This window comes from Phyllostomus discolor, chromosome 7, assembly GCF_004126475.2.
Source record: "Phyllostomus discolor isolate MPI-MPIP mPhyDis1 chromosome 7, mPhyDis1.pri.v3, whole genome shotgun sequence".
NCBI classification, from domain to species: Eukaryota; Metazoa; Chordata; class Mammalia; order Chiroptera; family Phyllostomidae; genus Phyllostomus; species Phyllostomus discolor.
In genome coordinates this window covers 114,610,037-114,628,597 of record NC_040909.2, presented here as the reverse complement: position 1 = coordinate 114,628,597, position 18,561 = coordinate 114,610,037, and the positions used below count along the sequence as shown (strand labels likewise).

General features: G+C 35.6%; 1 protein-coding gene and 1 long non-coding RNA gene across 19 annotated transcripts in view; one reads left to right on the top strand and one right to left on the bottom strand.

The window, feature by feature from the left end:
* The window catches only part of RIMS2 (regulating synaptic membrane exocytosis 2), a 463,509-nt gene that overhangs the window by 417,256 nt on the left and 27,692 nt on the right, over positions 1-18,561 (bottom strand). The window lies entirely within an intron of this gene.
* On the top strand, positions 7,775-10,660 carry LOC118501756. The gene is made up of 2 exons (XR_004904412.1): positions 7,775-8,197; positions 8,443-10,660. It is a non-coding gene; the product is annotated as an uncharacterized LOC118501756 (long non-coding RNA).

The following is an 18,561-nucleotide window of genomic DNA, read 5'->3' as shown; positions in this document are numbered from 1 at the left end:
TAAGTCAAGAGAAGCGTATCTTTTTGTTTTGTTGCTAATATGAATAAGGAACTGGTTCTCGGTGGATCAGGACTAGTAATTTATGTATCTCTTGACTTTCACTATAATCATAATAGGTAAATAACTTTAATCATTACAAAACCAATAAGTCAGATGTCAAGACATAGTGATTGGGTTATATATCAAATGTTTAAGTAGCTATCTCTCAGTGAAAGGAGTAGTATTTCTCTTATTGACATATGCCTCGATTTTTTACATTGATACAAAGAGCATGTTTTTTTTTATTTTAAAAATACATAGTCATTTGGAATTCCTATTATTTTTATCTATCCAGATAAAAGTATCTAAAGTAAAAAGTATATGAAAACTGCTCTTCGTAAGACTAATAATTAGGTTGTTATTCTTAAATATGAACCACTGAGATAATGCCTTAAGGTGTGAATATTTTAGATTTTTGATTACATAGAGGAAAAAAAAGCAGGAAGTTATACTCTGTTAAATTAACACAGGTGGTAGCTGACCTTGGATGCACCAAAAGCAATCAAGGGTCAACTACAACAAAAGGATGTACACAGCCCACACCAGGGGTGCACCTCAAGTACCCAGCTTAGGCAGGAGGGAAGACTATGCCACTGGATCCTACAGAACACCTACAATATTAAGGCACCCTACCAAGCCTAGGAGATGTAGCTGCTCTATCTAATACACAAAAACAAACATAGGGAGGCTGCCTAAATGAGGAGGCAAAGAAATATGACCCAAATGAAAGAACAGAACAAAACTCCAAAAAAAAAAACTAAACAAAATACAGACAATCTACTAGATGCAGACATCAAACACTAGTTATAAGGATGCTCAGTGAACTTAGTGAGAACTTCAACAGCATAAAAAGGGCATAAAATCCATAAAAAAGAATCAGTCAGGAATGAAGGATACACTAATTAAAATAAAGCACAATTTACAGGAAATCAGCAGTAGAGTGGATGAAGCTGAGAATCAAATCAGCAATTTGGAATATAAGCAAGCAAAAACACCCAATCAGAACAGCAAGAAGAAAAATGAATTCAAAAAACTGAGGCTAGTGTAAGGAGCCTCTGGGACAAATTCAGGCACACCAACTTCACATCATGGATGTGCCAGAAGGAGGACAGAGACCAAGAAATATTGGGAATCTATTTGGAAAAAAAAACAAAAAACTTCCCTAACTTGGTGAAGGAAATAGACATATAAGTCCAGAAAGCACGAAGTCTCAAACAAGATGAACCCAAAGAGGCCCACCCAAAGACACATCATAATTAAAATGCCAAAGGTGAAAGATAAAGAGAAAATCTTAAAAGCAGCAAGAGAAAAGCAGTCAATTACCTACAAGGGAGTCCCCCTAAGACTCAGATAATTTCTCAAAAGAAACTTTGCAGGCTAGAAGGGACTGGCAAGAAATATTCAAAGTGGTGAAAAGCAAGTACCTACAACCAAGATTACTCTACTCAGCAAGCTATCATTTAGAATTGAAAGACAGATAAAAAGCTTTCCAAACAAGAAAAAGCTAAAGCAGTACATCACCACCAAACCAGCATTACATGAAGTGTTGAAGGGTCTTCTTTAAAAAAAGATGAAAAATATGAACAATAAAATGGTAACAAATACATATCTATCAACAATTCAATCTAAAAACAAAAAAATAAATAAATAAAGCAAGCAAAACAGAAGAATCGTAGATACAGAGAACATTTTGAGGGTTACCAGATGGGAGGGGGATCGAGGATGGGCAAAAAAAGAAGGGATTGAGAAGTACAAATTGGTAGTTATAGAATAGTCATGGGGATGTAAAGTACAGCATAGGAAATAGAGTAGCCAAAGAACATATATACATGACCCATGGACATGGACAATGGTGTGGGGATTGCCTGAGGGATGCAGGAGAGGCTGTGTGGAGTGGGGCAGAAAGGGAAAAATTGGGAAAACTATAATAGCATAATCAATAAGATATAAATTAAAAAATAAAATAATAATTTAACAAACAAAATAGAAACAGAAGCATGGATACATAGGACAGGCTGACAGCTGCCAGAGGGGAGAGGGGTTGGGAAGCTGGGTGAAAAAAAGGTGAAGGGATTAAGCAAAAAAAAAGAGAAAAAGAATATATAATATATATATATTGTGTGTGTGTGTGTGTGTGTGTGTATGACACATAGACACGGACAACAGTATTATGATAGCCAGAGGGAAAGGGAAGTAGGGGAACTGAAACTGGGCAAAGGAGGGGATAAATGGGAATGGAAAGAGATTTGACTTTGGTAGTGAGAACATGATGCAGTATGCAAATTGTGTCTTATTGAATTGTAGACTTGAAACCTGTATGTTTTTATTAACTCCAATAAATTCAATAAATAGAATTACTTGATCTTTGAGTCTCATCAATCAAATAAGCATGGTACGACCTCACTCCCAGATTTTTTCACTGTAATTTAATAAAATGATACATGTAAAGCATCCAGCACGAAGTCTGCTGATGGCTCTTAGGTCCTTCCACATTTTCTCCTTCATTCTAAGCTTATAGTATTCAGAAGACTGTTACTCATATTGTCACATTTAGCTACTCAAAAGCCCCTTGCTAAGCCTATCATTAATCAAAATGATAGGCTCACTGTTTGGTAAAATCTGAAAGTGCAGAAGCCAACCAGATGACCAAGGTTCACCACTGGCTCCTGCAGCCTAGTCAAAATGTTGAATTCTGGCAAAGGTCTGCAGGTACCACAAGCAGATCAATTCAATGATGGGGTTAAATATTTTAATATTAAAAATCCTGACCATGTATTTGAGCCTGATGTGACACTTGCAGAATGAATAATCACATTTATCAACAAGGTTCTTGGTAGTTTCTAATATCAGAGTCAAAAGTTTAGAATATGGGTTCAGACAAGGCTTTCTACAAATGCAGCTCATTGCTAGACTATTTAAAATAATCAGAGTCAACTGACAGGCTGTACGCCAAGGGAAGACAAAGTATTTTCTACTATCCTCCACACCTACTCTTACTCCTATTATTAGCATAGGTAGTTAGCTACTTATTAATAAAGGAAGGAAGCAAGGGAAGCTGACATTGTTGAGCCTATTGGGCTGGCGGAGCGCATGGGCCTGTTTGCTTAGCCAGAAGACTACAGCTCCACACTCCCCACAGAAGCATAGCATTGCCCTGACAAGGATTAACACCGCTCCCTTCCACTCTCCAGTACTGCAGTGCTAGGGGGAGCCAGGGGAGGTAAACATATGTGCAATAGAAGTTAAAATGGTAGAGGATGGTGCTTGACCATAGAGGCCTGTCAGCCTAACCTGGGAAAAGAGCTAGGGGGTGGCCCCATCAGAAGCCCATGAAAGCTTGGGAAGGTGATTGGTTATTCTGCAAAAACTCCTGGTCCTTCCCAAGACCAAGATAATATAACCCCAGGGAATAATGAAGAGCTCTCTCAATGACCTGCATTCACTCTCTGTGCTCTCACATTCTCTCCTCATAACCACGTGGCCCTAGCAGTGGCATGATCATCAGCCCTTCAGACTCAAAATACAGGCTCCAGGCAGGAGAATGGATACCACAACACAGCAATCAGCTGCAGCCAGGAACACAAACTAAACTAGGTGGATGGAGAGAAAGGGAGGGCTAGAGTAAGCTTTAATATGGCACAGAAACTCTGGACACCAGCCTTTGTTTTGACCTTTTTGAAGACATAGTTGTACTTTTTCCATGGTGGGATGAATGGAGATGGGACACAGGACAGTCTCCCACTCAAAAAAAATCTAGCCACACCACAATCTCCCATGCATGAAATATTTTTCTCAGGATCCATGAAATATTTTTCTCAGGATCCTATGAAAGAGCCCACTTCAACGGGTAACACTACTGGTCTCATCTCTCACAATGCTAGAATAAAATTTCATTATGAGTACGGAGGTCTGACATTCAGAGCTGATGATGAAGACAGTTGTTCTAGTTCTGTCCACAGTTTACAAAGCCTGTTTCTGGCAGGCCCACTTCGCAAAGGATGGAAAAAAGAGAAAAAGGATGTGATGATACTGAGACCAACCATATAAAATAATATTCTGAAGTTGTAAACAAATTATATTCAAAAGTTCCTCAAAAAATTACATTAACCAGGAGACAATAGTAAACTGGATATATCAAGCAAGGAGAAACAAATTCCTCTAGATTACTCATAAAAAGAAAACTAATACGATGTACAGATCTCAGATTAGTACCTCCTGGTATTTATTGGCCTAAATCAAAGGTCAGCAAAGTTTTTCGGTAAAAAGCTAGATAGTAAATATTTTAGGCTCTGTAGGTCAAAAGGCAAGACTTAAGGATATCTACTACTAACATAACAAGAGAGGAAACACATTTCCACAAAATTCTTATTGACAAGATTCATATAATTGAGTGCAATAAGTCTATTAAAAGAATATAATGGAATCCTTTGGGAGGGAATAATATTTTACTTAGTGTACAAAGTTAGTATTCCAAATCATCCAAAGAAATTACAAATGTTTTTCTGTTAATGGCAATCTATAACATGACTTCACATATTTCATCTTAGAAATGTCTTTTCACACAGATAAGAAATATTAAGTTCTGGCATTGACCATATTCATCACTCAAACACTTATAGGCCTGAATTAGACTCTTCTCTTGATCTTTGCTTTCTAGCATGTCATTACATTGAAAATTAAGGTTCAATGATAGCTTTTCCATTGAATCTTTAAATATGTAAATTTTTGACACCTGCCTCAAAGCCTGAAAAATATTATTGGAACTATAGTTGGAGGTGGGAAAATACATACACTGAAAGTTTATGTGGGAATGGAGAACTTGCTACTAGTTGTTTTAACTTTTGATAGCACAGGGAACATAAAAGCAGCTGAAATCATTTGTGATAAATATCATTGAAATGACTGTATCACAGTACAATAAATTCAACAGATAAGCACAGTTTTGCCTTGGAAGTAATTATAGGTTGAACTCAGAAATTTCACCAATTCTGCAACACAAATTCCCAAAGCCATGCAGTATTCAGTAACAGTGGTTAAGGGGTTTTTCTCCTGTAAAGACAGATAAAATGTCGGCCCTGAGCTCAAAAACTTGTGAGCCATCAAACTTCTATGTGATAGAGCAAGCCATGATACTCAGTTTCTGTTTCTGACAAAAATGCACATAACTGATGGTTAAGTCCAGAGAGAGAACTAAGTTCACTGTTGACACTACTGTTTTCTGCAAAGCACTTACTTATCAATAACATAGTGCGTAACCAAGGGTGTTAAAAATCTTATATTTCAATAAGGCTTGTAAATTTATCCAAGTTAGCCTTTTTCTACTCCATACAAATTTTTATTGCCATCAGTTTTAACACAAATTAGAAGATTCTACTTCAAGTTGTACTAAATTTGTGTTTTCTTAAATTCTTTAAAAATGGTCTTACCTCCTGTTGTTCCACACAGACTATTCATAGAGGCAAATTCTTCAGTCACAACTCAGTACTGACTCCTCAAATAAACAACAGAGCAGTACCAATAATACCTGTCAACTCAGCAGGACCAAGGTAAACTATTCAAAATCATTTGCCTTGTTTTTTAATTGACAGTAAGGTGTTGCTCCTAAGGTCCTCAACTCTTTGAAAAATTATTCTCATTGAAAAGCTTACTGTCTGTAAGCTTTCAGATACTTTCAAAACCTAAATTGCTTACTTGAATACAATAAAGCCAATCAACATTACAGCAAATATTATGTTGTTCAAAGTGTGATCAATTTTTTCTTAAAGCTTTTAAATAATTTAAAATGATATTAAGTATTGATCCTAAATGTATCTTCTGTACCACATACAATTTTAAAGACATAACCATAGAACAGAGAATGTTAAAATAATTAGCAGAAATCGGGCATGTACTAGTAAAGCTCAAGTTTTATATTTCAATAATCATTAAAAATCTAAAGTATAATTCACTTGCTTCATAATGCAACAAGTAGGTAAAAGTTAAATTCTTCTAATACTAGAATTATAAACCTTAAAAGTGGGAAAAGCCAGAGATAGACCATTCAGCCCCATCTCTTAATTTTACAAATGAAGGAAGATAGGAAACTTCAAGAACACAGAACTGATGGAAGAGGTAGGACTGTTGCTACCTCTTGTTTTCACTTTTATTAAAATATAAAAACTGACTTTTCAATACGTGAGTAAATTGAGGTGGCTAATCAGAAATGGCCCTGAATTTATCTTTTGTAATATTAAAATAATCATGTTTATGGCTCGAAACTAGTATTATCATTGCCAACCTAATCAATACTGTTCATTTATCCATCAAACAATAATGAGTTCAAACTATGCAATAAAAAAATACAGCAAGTATTTTAAATAGCTCAGAGACTAGTGGATACACAGACACATACAGATCATTTTATTATAGTGTCACACATAGACTATAGGAAAATGCAGTCCTTTTGGACTAATTATATTAAGTTATTTAATATAATACTTAAATGAATTAGATCCCTTGCCAGCAAAAAGAACTTTCTAAGATCCCATTAGAGTAACTGTACTAAAAAAAAATGTAAACAGCTCAGTAGATAAAGTATCTGATACAAATGCATACTATACACACACACACACACACACACACACACACGTAATAGGTATTATGACTGTACTTCCAGTCATGTTATGATTTTTATCCAAATTTTCAAATACCTTTAACTCTCTGGCTTGCTTTGTACTCCATGATATTTTTGATGAACAGAAATTATCTTCAATATAATACAATATACCAATCATTTGCTACATGGTTACTGCTCTTTTATTCCCGTTTAAAAATTCTTTCCCCATCCCAAAATCATTGAGATGTTTTCCTGAATTGTCTTCTAGAAATCTTATTATTTTGCTTCCACATTTAGATCTTGGATCGATATGTGAACACAGCATATAGTAGGAGAAAAATACTAATTTTTTCCACCAGAATATCACAATTGGCCCTGTACTGTTCATTGAAAACACAGTCTCTCCCTGCTGCTCCTGCTGTGTTCTTCCATCATAAACCCAGGTGTCCACACATTTATGGTTTGTTTGGGTTCTCTGCTCTGTTACTCAGCTGTTTACTTTTGTACAATTAGCTCAAGGTCTTAATTATGGCAGAATTATAATAATTCTTAACATCTGGTAGAGTATTTGCATTTCCATATAAATTTTAGAACTAATCTATCGGTTTACTTAAAAATTAAAATAAACTGCTAGAATTACTGAATCAGCAGATAAACTTGGAGATAATTAACATTTTAATAACACTGAGCATTCCCACTTACCAACATTGTTTAATTCTTATTTGTCTAAATAATGTTTCATTGTTTTCAGTGTGAAAACCTTACATATCTTTCCTTAGATTTATTTCTTGTTATATGATGTGAATCATTATATTTTAGATTTACTTTCTGGTGTTGTATTTATATCAAAATATACTTTTCTATATAAATTTCCATATATTAACTTTGCATCCAGAAACCTTGCTAAAATCCTCATTAATTATAAAAGTGTATCTTTATTTTTAATTCTCTCTATACCAACATCAGCAAATAATGGGGTTTTTTCCCTTCCAAATTCATAAATGATATATTTCTTTTTCTCACTGGCTAGGCCTCAAGAGAAGTGTTGAGAGGGGGCAATCCCTTTCTCTGTCCATAAATATGGTATTTGCTATAGACTCTTTGTAATATTTTATCAGATTAACGATGTTCCTGTCAATTCTTAATTTGCTGAGAATTTTTATCAAAAATGGATAATGGATTTTATCTAATATATTTTCTACATCTGATGGCATTATCACAGTTTTTGTGAATTACATTGATTTTCAAATGCTAAACCAACCTGACACTCCTGGAATAAACACAATTTAATCATGTTCTATTATCTTTTTTCTTGATAGACTCCTGCTAATTGTTTTTTTTTACAATTTTTCTTATACATTTCTAAGGAAAATTTAGCCATAATTCTCTTTTATAATAAGTAATATCAGGTGTTGGTACCAAAGTTTTGCTGACCTTACAAAATGAACTTTAAATTGTTCTCATTTCTTTCTATTCTCTGAGTTTAAAATAAGTATTATTTCCTTTCCAGGGATGTCTGCTAAGCCATCTGATCTTTAAGCTTTCTTTGTGAGAGTTTTAAAAGTATAGACTCAGCCCTGGCTGGCATAGCTCAGTGGATTGAGTGCGGGCTGCAAACCAAAGTGTCGCAGGTTCGATTCCCAGCCAGGGTACATGCCTGGGTTGCAGACCATAGCCCCCAGCAACCACACATTGATGTTTCTCTCTCTCTCTCTATCTCCCTCCCTTCCCTCTCTAAAAATAAAAGTGAATAAAATCTTAAAAAAAATTTTTTTAAAAAGTACCAGAGTCTTTAAAAAAAAAAAAAGTATAGACTCAATTTCATTAAGAGTTACAAGGTAGGTCAAGTTTCCTATTTCTTCTTGTAGCAATTCTGGGAAGTTTTATTTTTCTAGACATTTATCCATATCAATTCAATTTTAACTATATTGTTATAAATTGATCATAATATCCTTTCATTACTTCTAATGTCTATAGGGTCTATAGTGATGTCGTCTTTCCCATTCCTTGATACTAGTTAGTTGTACCTTCTCTCTCCTTTTTTTTCATCAGTGATATCAGGTGTTTACCACTTTTTATTATTAATCATTTTCATTGTTAATCTTATGTTTGTTTTTCTTTTCATTGATTTCTCTCTTGCCTTTATTATTTACTTCCTTCTTTCTCTGGGCTTAAGTTGCTGAGGGTTTGATTTTACTTTCTTGAGATAAATGCATTAGATCATTTTCACCCATCTTCTTTTATGACATATGGCCAGCAAGCCATCAAGTACCTCCAAAGGAACTTAGCTGCATTATACAAATTCTGACAAGTTGTACTTTCATTATTACTCAGGTAAAACTATTTTTAAAGTTTCTTTGTAACTTCTTTGTTAATCCTGGGGTTATTTGGAGGTAGATTTCTTGTTTCTAAATATATGGGAATTTTCTAATTATACTTATGTTACCAATTTCCTGTAATGTTCAGAGAACATACTCTGTACATTTTTATTATCTGATTTTTGTTGAGAATTGCTTTATGATCCTGGATATGGTCAATTTTGGTGTTCCATGTGCACTTAAAAAGAACTTATGTTCTGCAGGTACTGAGTACAGTGCTCTATATATGTCATAAGGTAGAGCATATTAATCATTTGTTCACATATTCTATATTATTACTAATTTTTTGTCTACTTGATCTATTGAGTGTCTGAAAAATCCATTATTTGGCTCTCTTTTCAGTCTTCTGCTATGGTCTTTGTTTTGCTTAGTTTCAGTCATATGAGCTTGTCTCCAGAGTGCCTGGCTATTTTTGTGTGCATGTAAGACATTTTATGAAAAAACTATAAAAATTATTTGGGCCTAGAAGAGCATTATCTTCCTCCAAAAGGAATTGATTTCTGTTTAAATAGATGGCTAGAGTCGCTAACAATCCTGGCTATCCTTAATCCCATCAATGATTCTAGATTAGGTTTTATTTATAAGTAGACCTTCCTATTTTTGATTTACCCTAACTCCTAAGGCATAGCCCTTCAGGGCCCCAACCCCAAGCCTGGGGGATTTGGCAGGAAATCTCCCTTCTTGGTGGACCCTAACCTCAAACTGCTGCTCCTTTAGCCCCAATCTACAAGTGTGTCAAAAGCTCTACTCAGCTTCTTAGCCTCTCAGACACCTCTACTGGTAACAGAAGTTTCTCCTAAGGGAAAAAAGCCTCACATGCCCAGCTCACCTCTTTGAGTTTCTTTCTTCTCCAGGATCTTGTCCCCACAGTCTTCACTGATGTGTTAGCTCTCTGATACCTTCAAACAGATGATTTTTATACATGATCCATCTTTTCTAGTTGTTCTCAGTGGGAGAGTTAGTCCAAATTGCCTAATCCACCATCACCAGAAGTGCACCTCTCAATTCCTCTTATCTGTAAAATGAGGATAATAATGACAACTTCCTCAAACATATTATTAAAAGAGATTAGGGTGCCTATTACATACTAAGTGCTCAAGAACTTTTGGCTATGGTTTTGAGCTACCTTTCACTAATCCAAAACAAGGCACAGTTAATACGTATGTTGTGGTTTTGCCTGCCTACAATCCATTCTCCTCTAATACCTGAAAATTCCTTTGACAAACTAGTCCTGAACTATTGAGTGATCTCTATGTAGCTGTCAATCAAGGTGCCATGTCCTCCTCTGATGAAAGGTGGGCAACTAATCAAAGCTAGTGCAGATCTGTGTCTCTACTGGTAATGTGACCTTTAAGAAGGAAGTGGTAACGCTGATCCACACAAACAGCAAGTGGCACCATGAACAGGCCATCCATTAATTTTGACAAACTAGCTATCAAGAGCTATCCAAATTTCTGTCTTTTCCAGGGACTAGTATTCTACTTTTCTGAGAGCTACCATACTCTTATCATAAATACATTTTCTTCTTAAGTTAACCAGGGTCCATGTTTTGTTGCTTGACACCAAAATATTTAATTGATACCCAAATGGAGATCTCACTTTCAACAGTTTTCTACAGGTCCCTATACTTAATCTTTCTGTCAACCAGAAAAAAAAAAGAAGAAGAAGAAGGAGAAAGTCTTGACATTACTCTGGGAGTTGCAAAAATGCTTCTTCTCTATTATGATTAAAGAATCAGTACTGTATAACTTCTCTCTGTGCTGGTTCTTTGTTGGCTCTCGGCTCCATTCCTGCTCTCCCATGCTCTCCTTTTATTTCAGCAGGCAAGAAGCCTATAGGCTCCATTTCTCATACTCCCTTGATAGCTGGTTTCCTTAAGTTCTGCCTCTGGAAACACTAGTAAAAATTTGATGCCAAGAAAAGATATACTACTTTATTTTCTTCCTTCTGTTTCTAGTTCCTGCAGACAGCAGCAGTATTCCAGGAACCTCAGCAGAAGTATGATCATGGGTTCTGTCTACAGCAGCAATAGCAGCACCAGATAACTATCTTGCAAATGCTGGTGACTGCAACAGCAGTGCAGTTGCAGTAGAGGTAGCAGTGGGTGACTGCTGGCTCTAGAGTCTTCTAGGGTGAATCCAGTATCATCAACAAGACTATAGGCTTTCTACATCACTAGATCCACAGGCTTCTAGGCTTTCTACAAAGCAGTAGCAGCTCCAGGGGTAGCAGTAGTACTCCAAGAATCTTAGCATCATAGTACTTATGGGCTCAGTTTAACGCCATTTTCATTTCTTGTCTTAGAAGTGGTAATGGCTTCCTATGGTTGGTGATCTTTCAGTAAATTCAACACCCACTTCTTGCTTCTCCAGCCCTTACTTTTTGTAATAAATTTCCTATGTTAAATTTCCTTTGTTTGAAATACTTAAAGTAACTTTTTCTTTTTTAATTATATAACTTTCAGTGTCATGGGCATTTTCTTTTTCTATCTTTCCATTTTTGTGTTTCTTTTGTCGACTCATTTTTTTCATTCATCCACTCCACTTCTCTGCCCTCTCTCTTCATTTCTTTTGTTGTTGTTGTTGACCCAGTTCTTAAGTATACTAATAGCATCTATGTCATTTTTTTAATTATAAGGGCACTCAGGGCAAAAGAGATTGAAATGTTTTCAATTTAAGTAATCAGTAGTTCAAGTACAAAAACAGTAAGTTCCTCAGAAATAATAACTCTTTATTAAAATCCTATTTTTGTTATAATTACAAATGTCAATACCTGGAAAAAATGAAAACACTACCATAATTCACCATTTGAGTGGCAACATCTTCTTAGCCCAAAAGACTCAAGACAAGTAACAACTTTAATTAAAATATAGGTTATAATTAATAGCCTTAGGTTATATTTCATATATGATTTCAAAAATATCATCATTATCCCATAATAAACAAGAAAACCTTGGCACATGTTTCAGAAGGTAACAATACGACAATGTCAAGATATTTAACTCACCTAACAGTTTTTCAAAACTCCACTAGTTGTGTCTAGAAGACACAACAACTTCATCTGTTCACTTGGGATCACAAACCAAACATTTGTTCAAAACTAAATTCTTATTTGGACCAGAAACCTGGTACCTCTCTTGCACCACTCTAAAACACTCTTTACCACCACTTCCCCTCCCCTACATCAATACGCTCAAATCCTGTACCCTTAAATTGCCATTATATTTAAAATAAAACCAAACTCTTTGCCACATCATATAAGTCTCTGCCTAATCTGGCTGGCTTCTGCCTACTGGTCCATCCTCAATTTATCTACTTTCCTTACCCAACACATACAGATAAGGAAAATAATCAATGGTCACAGAATTAACCTAACTCAACATACACAGACACACATGCATGCACAAAGTCCCTTTCAGTCCTTGGGCAAGACCCTCCTGTGCAATTTCCCCACATACTTTGTCTCCTGTCCTCTCTCTTCTTCCAGAGAAGTGGCTAAAATTAAATTTAATGACATCTTTCCTAGGCAAATCATAGGTAGCAAGTAAACTGATGCTCAAGCAAAAATTGAAGGTGGAAACTGCACTGTTCAGCAGGGAATACATTAACATAGAATGGATACTGAATATTCAAGAGATCTCCCCGTTCTCCTATGTGGTAAAGAGTAAATCATCTTCCATGTGCTTCCCCCTTCTATCTCTCCCCCTCCCTTCCCCTCACCTCTCTCATGCACATGCATACTTACACCCCACATCCTCATTTCTGGCTACACCAAAATGATTAACTCAGGTTTATCTTCAGGTTCAGCTTTTAGAGTATTTCTAATACTATACTAAAATTCCCTGACATTGTACCCCTTCATAATTCCTACAGTACTGTGAAATGCTTTAAATAATGTGTCTTTAATTCCTTAAAAATTCATTACTGAGCACCTACCAGGCACTGTGCTAACCTCAAAAAGGTTACATCACCACACACAATTCCTGTCCTCAGTCTCCACATAAAAGTAACTTCTTAATAACTAGTTTAACCTGTAAATAACTATCTGCTTAAGGTCATAACTTTATTTAATCAGCCATTTAGAAAATTTAAGGTTATTTTATTCTCATTTGCCATTTGGGAAAATATAAATGATTGATTATTTTTTTTCTAATGTGCTACAGATTGAGGAAAGAAGATTAAAGAGTAGGAGAGTTGTGGATGCCCAAAGAAGTCATTCGCAAATGGGGAAAATGTATCAAATGGTAAAACTAGGATAAACACATGACAGGTTCCACCAAGTTTATTATTTTACTGAGGCCCCACCCTTGTTCTCATCAAACCTGGCACACAATAGAAACTGCCTTGTCATTAGTTGTCTTTGGGCCACAAGAATCACAACAACCCTGTTTCAAAAGACAACTATTTTTTTCTATTTTACTGAGGCTATTATAAAAAAGCTATGTCTTAAGAGGGTCTGTTAATCAAGGTGATCATTCCATATAAACCCTAGGAAAATACTGATGAAATTTAATTATAATGTCATCCTACTGTTCCTTAACCTTTCTCTTAAGTCACTACCATAAAGCTCTTACCCACATTTTAATAATACTCAGGTCCAAGTGAACTGATAGGCTAAAGAAATTCCCTAAAGACAAACCAGAAGCAACTAAACCACAACTTATGAAAAAAACCTATGCAACAGAGTGGGAAAAAAATTCTTAAATAATATTGGAGTTTTTTCTTTGGAAAAAAACTGTACATTTAGGAAAATACCTTGATAAGCTACTTCTAAATGGAAGGAGAACTCTAAGGGAATAGTTTAGTATGTATAAAAATTAACAGAAATTGGAGAAAGAAGAAATAGAGGAGAAAAGAAAGAGAGAAAAAAAAAGGTGGGTTAACATTATGCCCATAAGTTGGAACCTGAGTGCTCAGTGACTTTTAAGAGGGGAAAAGTATAATTCCATTTCAATTCTCCACCTCATTATCATTATCCCTAAATCTCCAGAGAAATGCTATAAACACTATTGCCTAATATGAGTAAAATTTTAGAATCCAGAATATAGGGCTGTGTTCCACATTTGGCTTGAAGACAGAATAAAGATAAAAGCAAAACATACAGCAAAAAATAAACAGTGGAATGTTTAATTTATTTTGTTATAATTGTAATGATATGTTCTGTAAGTATTAAAAAACAATAGAGGAGAACATGCCATGAGTATGCATGGCATGTTACAGGTGATGAAGCAGATGATCAAGAAATATATTCATAAAAAATTATGATATCCTTTTAGGTAAAAAAAAAAGTTATAAAAAAGTACTAAGCAAAATATGAAATTGTATATATATAAGGCCTGTCCAGAAGGTATCCAACCAGGTAATATGAAAAATAGAGACATTTATTAAAGAAGATACAAAAAACAACATACATACATAGGATCATGATGCCTCAGTCCCTTTCAAAATAGGCACATTGGGACCTCACACATTCTTCCAGGGTCTCTTCCACTGTTCAGAACACTTTGCCAAATCCTTTGTTGCACTTACCATCAGCTGCCACATCATATTTTCCTGAATCTCATCAATGGTCTGAAATTTCTTCCCTTTCAAAGGTGATTTCAGTTTGGGGAAAAGGCAGAAGTCACAGGGCACCAAATTTGGGCTGCAGGGGGACTGAGTAACTTGATTTGATGTTTCACCAAAAAACTCTGCAGGAGACATGATGCATGAGCAGGCACATTGTCATGATGGCGCTGCCAATCACCAGTTGCCCATAGCTGCAGCCATTTTTGTCATATTACATCTCTCAACTGAAGAAAAATGTTGAGGTAGTACTCCTTATTAATTGTTTGGCCTGGAAGGGCATGTTCTTGATGGACTTCTTTCCAATCAAAAACACAGTTAACATAGTCTCGATCTGGCTGTGACTTCGCCACACCTTCTTTGGGCGTGGAGAACCAGGTGACTTCCATTGGGACGAGTCAGCATTCATTTCCAGATAAGCTGTAGACCCTCCATTCATCTCTGGTTATGGTCGTCTTGAAGAAATATGGTTCACTGTAGTGGTTTGAAACAAGTCATTAGCAACTGCAGCACGATGTTTATTCTGCTCTGATAGCAGAAGTCACAGAACAAATTTTGCCAGGACATGTTTCATGTCAAGATCCTGCATCACAATCTCGGACACAGTAGTTTTTGGAATCCCAGATCAGCCTCTAGTTCTTGCACAGTCATCTGCCGGACTTTGTTGACTGCAGCCTGTACACATTCAACATTCTCAGGTGTTTCGCTTGTTGCAAGCTTTCTAGAATGTGGATCACTTTCAACAGCTTCTCGACCATCTTTGAAGCATTTGTGCCACACTTTTATTTGTGCTGCACTTATTGCATTGTCCCCCAATGCCTTCTGAATCATCAGAATAGTTTCCATTGAAGAATGTTCAAGATTAATGCAAAATTTGATGCAAATTCATTGCTCTACTCAGTCTTTTGAATTCGACAGCCACACAGTACACATGCTCACTCAATGACATCTACCATCCCCACTGACAAGTATAGTAAAGTCCTCATTGTTCACACATATACATTCCAATACACTCTTCTTGGCTGTCAGGTTACATCTATGTCCCGCAAACCATTCTCATTATATTAACAATGGCTGGGCTTTTTCCAGACAGACATCATATACCATAACAGGATATATGTAAAGCATATGATGTATATATATGGAATATGTAAAAACAAACAGTTGTGTAAGGTGGTAAGAGATTAGAGAATTTGGTCTTTTTTTAAAGAATGTATTATTGTTATTAACTTTTATACTACTAATTGAAATAAATGAATAGTCTTTGAATTTTCTATTTCTATATAACGGAGTCAATGCTCTAGGTAAAAGAATCTGAAAGATGGTGATTTCAGCACCTAAGATGGTAAGAGAACTAATATAAATTTAGAAGTATTACTACTCAGAAGGTTATGAACAGCCTTGAAATATACATTTGTCAAACTACAGATAAGTCCATAGCAGGGCTTATTTGGGCAAGCAGTTTGCAGAATTTTAAGAACAAAAATTTTTTTTAAATACTATTATTTGTCAGTTACAACAAAACTTTAAAAATACAATTGTTAATGACAATAGTAAAGTGAAGCTGAGATACAGATTAACTATTTTCAGCATGTTGTTTAAAAAAAAAAGACATCCCACTTTCCAGGCTCAAGAGGGCAATTTGCTATTATCAACAATCTCAAAAATCCTTTAGTGAAGAAAATGTTCAGGGACAAATATTCAAATGAATTTCACCTGTGTTCCTCTTACTTCCTCTCACATTATTCTCATCATCTAACCTCAACATTGACCTTCACATAAGCAAATGAATCTAAATTCAGATAGGGATAGCAAGAACAACACTGGTAGCAGAAAATGTAATCTAAAATTCATAATACCTATTTTTTTCCTATTAAAGTCTATTGCATACCTTCTATGTCAGGTGTATTATGTTTGCATTTCACCATAATCCTATGAAGAAGACATTATTGTCCTTGATTTATAGATAAAGCAACAGAGTCCAAGAGATTGACTTACTCGAGATCACACAACTAGTGACTAACAAACTAGGATATGACCCAGAGTTGCCTAATGCCAAAGCCTCTCCTTTATACTTCTTACACGTGTTGTACTGCCTTGACTTCTTGAACCAACTAAGGAAACACAGGATTAGGAGGAAAATAAGCAGAAAAAGCAGTATTTGCAGTCGTAAAGATACAGCCACTTACAAAGCTATTTTAACTGATTAGATTGAGACTATAGAAACTCCCCTAAATTCTAACCAGATGAAAGCAAGAGGGAAATTTTTACTAGACCTAGTATCTTATATTGTTACAAAAGCCAGCCCAACCCTAAATCAAAATCCCTCTGACCCTGGTAACTTTAAGCAGAAGTAAAAGTGAAGTAGCAAAGGCATAAAAAACAAGTACTGAGAACAGAGTCCTGAGCCTAGGCCAGATATGAAGAGTTCTAAACTGAGGATTAAGCATTGCTTATAATAGTTAGAAAAGGGTCCAGGAAAGAGAACTAGATTAGAAACTGACTCTAAACTGGAAGGCTATAACAAAGATTATTCATGAATCACAGAATGAATGAGAACTGTGGGGTAAAGCCAGGATAAAACTAAGAAATGTGAACTGGAAAGGGTGGGAAATAAGAGAGTGTTTGAAAACACTGGAAATACTGAAACATATGGTAAATTGTGAGACAGTAAATTGTGAGCTATGGCATGGTTATATAAATTCCTGCTGCAAAATCTGGTGGCAGATTGGAAGCATGTGTTCCAAAAACAATTCCATAAGATTCCTATTAAAGTTGAAGAAAATGAGTAATGAGTTTTGTGCCTTTAATGTTATCTCAGTCTCTTCAAAGGTGTATTTAGCATAAGTTTTTACTTTTCTTATTTTTGACTTAATCTTTATTGTATTTTTTTCCATTACCATTTAGACCCTTATACTCCCCTTCCCCCAGCAATCACCACACTGTTGTCCATGTCTATGAGCACTTTTTCTTTTTCTTCAATCCTTCCATCCCCTAACCTAACCTCTCCACTAGCTGTCATCCTGTTCTCCATCTCTGAGCTGTCCCCATTTGCCTGGTTAGTTCAGTTTGTTCATCAAATTCCACATATGAGTGAAATCATATGGTATTTGTCTTTCTCTAACTGGCTTCTTTCACATAGCATAACGTCCTACAGGTACACCCACACTGTCCCAAAGGGTAAAATTTTCTTCTTTTTTATGGCTGAGCAGGATTCCATTGTGAAAATGCCCCATGGTTGTTTCATCCACTCATCTACTGATGGAAACTAGGGCAGCTTCTATATCTTGACAATTGTAAATAATGCTGCAATGAACATAGGGCTCCTTATGTTCTTCCAAATTAGTGTTTTGGGTTTCTTTGGATATATTCACAGGAGTGGAATAACTAGATCGAAAGGCAGATGCATTTTTAACTTTTTGAGGTATCTCAATACTGCTTTCTATAGTGGCTGCACCAATCAGCATTCCTACCAACAGTGCAAAAGGGTTCCCCTTGCTCCACATTCTTGTCAGAACTTGTTGTTTGTTGATTTATTGATGATAGACATTCTGACAGGTGTGAGGTGATATCTCACTGTGGTTTGAATTTGCATTTCTCTGATGATTAGTGATGTCGAGCATCTTTTCATATGTCTATTGCTACCTGTATGTCCTCTTTGTGAAAGTGTCTATTCAGGTCCTTTGCCCATTTTCTAATTGGGTTGTTTGAGTTTTTGGTGTTGAGTTTTGTTAGGTTCTTTATAAATTTTGGACATTAAGCCCCAGATGTAAAGATGTATTGGCAAATATGTACTCCCATTCTGTGGGCTGTCTTTTTATTTTGTTGAAGATTTCCATTGCTGTATAAAAACTTTTTAGTTTGATATAGTCCCATTTGTTTACTTTTCCTTTTCTTTCCCTTGCCTGGGGAGATATATCCAATAAATTATTGCTATGAGCAACGTCAGAGATTTTGCTGCCTATGTTTTCTTATATGATTTTTA